Source organism: Vulpes lagopus, chromosome 1 (assembly GCF_018345385.1).
Source record: "Vulpes lagopus strain Blue_001 chromosome 1, ASM1834538v1, whole genome shotgun sequence".
In the NCBI taxonomy this organism is placed as follows: Eukaryota; Metazoa; Chordata; class Mammalia; order Carnivora; family Canidae; genus Vulpes; species Vulpes lagopus.
The window spans coordinates 150,123,073-150,127,433 of record NC_054824.1 but is presented as its reverse complement, the minus strand read 5'-3'; positions in this window follow the sequence as shown (position 1 = coordinate 150,127,433).

Here is a 4,361-nt window from a genome sequence, read left to right as displayed (position 1 = left end):
TGAAGTTGGTCATATAGAAGCCAGTTGAACCAAAGCTATACAGGATTTCTTCTACTCAGAATAAAAGGTTCTGGTTTTTATTATTGTGACTTTAGTTGCTTGTGACTCAGTCCTTTTCAGTGGCAGGAAAAGCTCACCAGAAGGCCCTAGCACACAGTAGGCACTTAATGATGATCAATTTTATTCGTGCACTCTGAGCAAGCCCTGCTGTCGGCATTTTACCCTGCTGCCTGCTGCCACATGGAGAGTCCCATTAGCCAGCTAGGCATCGGCTGGGTTTCTCTGGGCACATAGTTCTTCTCCTGGGATTTGGTTTCTTCATTCTTAATGTGGGAGTGAGAAGGCTGCCTCCCTCACAGTTGGCTGCAAGGAATTATAAACCAATAAAGCGATTGCTTAGCATATGGCTGAATGTCAAGGGCAATATAAATTCTTAATCTAATTTATTTAGTAGTAGTTGGGTAGCCACGTGAATGTTGCTGTGGAAACCATAACTCCTGAATTCCCTGACACTTGTCTGTATTGTTGTTTTTAAATGAGTCTTTAAATTTAAATTCTATGATTTAAATATATATATAAAGGTAACAAAGAAGGATCACAGCTTGATCTCAATCACAGCCTTTTTATAGAAACAGTGTGAACTGTCACTATCCCCCCACCCAGGACTGTGTGTCATCCAGCTACTCTTACCGGATCCCTCTTTCTTCAAGGTCATGTTTCCCAACCACTCGCCTGTCTACCCACCCACACACCCAGCCAACCATACACCCTCCACCCATACATCCACTCATCCATTCTCCCACCTACTCATCCACCTATACACCTACCCAGGCATCCATCCATCTCCACTCCCATCTCCCGACCCATCCATCCACCCACCCACCTACCCACTCATCCATCCATCCATCCATCCATCTATACAGAAACACTGCATTTCCAACTCATGAGCTGGAAATGGGCCCAAGTGTGAGTAACTCAGAACTAGTGGTTTTGCAGGGAAGACATGACACTGGGAGGACATACTGGGTGATGGGGACATGTGAGAGCAGAATTTGTGCAGCTGGTGCATCCAAGGCAGAGGCACCACAAGGAGTGGCTGCTGATATGAGAGTGGAGGTGACAGCAATTCAGAGGAGAACCAGAGACTCCTCATGCTGGTACCCAGGGCTCGGGCAGCACACAGCTGGGAGATGCCTATTGAGGGTGCAGTCAATGACAGCACTGGTTGGAAACATCGGTCCTGATTTCAAGTCCTCTTTGGAGGAACTCCTGGAATCTCACACCTCTTTTGCAAACAGGATCTTCATGTGGCTACCCCCCTCCCGCCACCCCCCCCCCCTGCCCCAACAATGGTCTTTGCAGATCTCCCCTGGGCTGTGTATGCCTCTCTGCTCATGGCCCCCTGTGGCTGGCTGGTGGCTCCTGGTCACTCCTGTACCGCTGGTGCTCACAATGCTTAAGTGCAGACAGCCCATCCCTTCTTCCTTGCTTCTGTGACCTTGCTCTGGTGGGTCCTTACTGAGATCCTAATACCACAACTTTTTTTTTAAAGCACACATTCCCAGCATGGTTTCTGACCCTTCAATTCCCACCACCAGTCAGCCAGTGTTTCCTGAAGCCTTTCCCAGTGTGGGGGTTCAAGCTGGCTGTGGCTCCTGGAGTGGCACACTTCAGGAACCCTCTTTCTGAGGATTCTGCTTCAGAGGGTCATTGTGCCTGTATCTCTTCAAAATCAAACACACCACCTTCCTCCCATGTGCCTTGTGTTGAAGACAGTATTGCCACATTTTTCTTGTCCTGCTCTCAGGCCTGCAAGCCAGCCTTGATACAGTGACCTTCCTTCTCAGGTCTGTTTAGTCTCCAAGCTGAGCTGGCCCAGTGCTAAGGGCCTGGAACGGATTCCTCATTTCCCTTGCCTTTTGCCTCTTCCACCACTTTTTAAAAACAGCTTTCTTGGGATGCCTGGATGGCTCAGCAGTTAAGTGTCTGCCTTCGGCTCAGGGCGTGATCCTGGAGTCCCTGGATCGGGTCCTGCATCAGGCTCCCTGCATGGAGGCTGCTTCTCCCTCTGCCTGTGTCTCTGCCTCTCTCTAGGTCTCTCATGAATAAATAAATAAAATCTTTAAAAAATAAAATGAAAATAAAAACAGCTTTCTTGAGATACATTTTACATATAATAAAAGTCATGCATGAGGTGCCTTGGTTAAGTGTCCAAGTCTTGATTCTGGCTCAAGTGATGATCTCATGGTCGTGAAATTGAATCTTAGAAAAAGTCATCCTACTCACATGCACACTTTTGTTTTTGTTTTTGTAGATGTACTAGTGCGGCAGCCATCACCATAAAGTAGTCTCCATCGCCCTGTGTGATCACTCAGGCCAGCAGATCCCTGCCCTCCCTGATCCCTAGGCAACTGCTGATCTGCTTTTGGGCTTCTCCGCTGGCCTTTTCTGAGCATTTCACATCAACGCAATCCTATAGTGTCTGATCTTTCAGGCGTTTTTTTTTTTTTTTTTTAAGGATTCTATTTATTTATTCATGAGAGAGAGAGAGAGAGAGAGAGAGAGAGAGAGAGGCAGAAACACAGGCAGAGGGAGAGGCAGGCTCCCTGCCAGGAGCCCGATGTGGGACTCAGTCCCAGGTCTCCAGGATCACACTCTGGGTTAAAGGCAGATGCTCAACCGCTGAGCCACCCAGGTGTGCTAGGTGTGTTTTTTTCACTCCAAATAATGCTCGTGAGGCTCATAGAGGTGGCACCTGTAGCAGGGCTGCCGTGTTATTAGTGCTCGGTGCTGTCCCGTCGTGCGGAGACGGCCTACTCTATCTGTCCCTTCCTTCACGAACCACAGGCACTTAAGTCGCTCCCGTGTTGGGGCTCTTAGAAATAACGTTGCCATGAGCAAGTCTGCTATATGCGGGTTTTTGTGTGGACACAGGTTTTTTCGTTTTTTGCTTTTTTCTCGCAGGTAGACACTTAGGAGTAGAATGAATGGGTAGGACAATAATTTCATACTGAACTTCTTGAGCTTTTGCCAAACTGCCTTCTAAAGCGGCCACACCACTTTCCATTCCCATCAGCAGTGCACGAGAGCCCCCGTATTTCTCCGTATCCTCCAGGATCTTTGTTGCTGTGTCTTTCTGGAGGTACTTTATTGTGGCTTTTAATTTTCACTTCCATGATGACTAACGCTGTTGAGCATGATTTCATGTGCTCATTAAGCTATTTGTCCACTTTTTTAGGGTGAAATACATGTTCACAGCTTTTGCTTTTGGATTAGGTGATATTTTCTAATTATCAAATGAGGACATCTATTGCTTTTTGCCTCCTAACCAGTAGGCCTGTCTGGAAAAATGGCACCCTTGTGACCTCCTTGTCCCTTGTTCGAGGTTTCATAATCTCTGCTCCATCTTGCCGTGCCTCATCAAAGTCTCTTTGCCCGGGGGTCCCTCGCCAACCCCTCCAGAGGGAATATCCCTCCCTTCTCTGACCTCCCCTAACTGTTGCCTTTGTTGTGCTGGGCTGTGCTTGACCTGCCTGTAAGCTGAATGCTGTTCTAGAAATTTTAAACAAAAATGTTGCCCGGCACCCACACAATGACATTTGGCTCCAGCTCTGCTCTCAGTTTGTCAGAGCTGTCATCAAACAGATGTGGTTTGGTTTTACTTCATGTCCTGGGCTGTCACAGCCTTCTTATTTCCATTTGCTGCCAACCTGGGGGCACCTCTGTTTCTGGCTCCCGACTGGGCATCAAAGAAGGCTCTGTGTTTTTTCCTTGGCACTCTCCCTTGGCTGGATCTGTGTCTTTGGGCAAGCCATCTCACCTCCTGAGAGCTCTGACTTCCCTCTCTTACATTCCAAATTCCAAATTTAGCAAGTTGTACAGACAAATGAATTAGGATTAGTTTTTTCTCTTTCTTTGGTAAAGTGCTTTGAAAACCTATTTATTTATTTATTTATTTATTTATTTATTTATTTATTTATTTGAGAGCAAGCACAAGCAGGGGCAAGGGCAGAAGGAGAGGGAGGAACAATTTTCCTGCTGAGCAGAGAGCCTGATTCGGGGCTTAATCCTGAGACCTGGGATCATGACCTGAGCTGAAGGCAGGCACTTAACAGACTGAACTACCCAGGCACCCTGAAAACCTATTGTATTGTGCAATATTTATTTTTAATCACAGATATTCTCATTTCCCTTCCTGGCTTTGTTTTTGTTTTTGTGTTTTCATTGTATCCTGGCCTTGACTGAGCATGCAGGCGTGTGTGCGTGTGTGTGCCTGTACACATAGCCATGGATGTTTGTGGGGGCAGTGCTATTCTTTACCCTCTGGTTCCTTGTGATCCCTTTCCTAAAAATCAAAACTC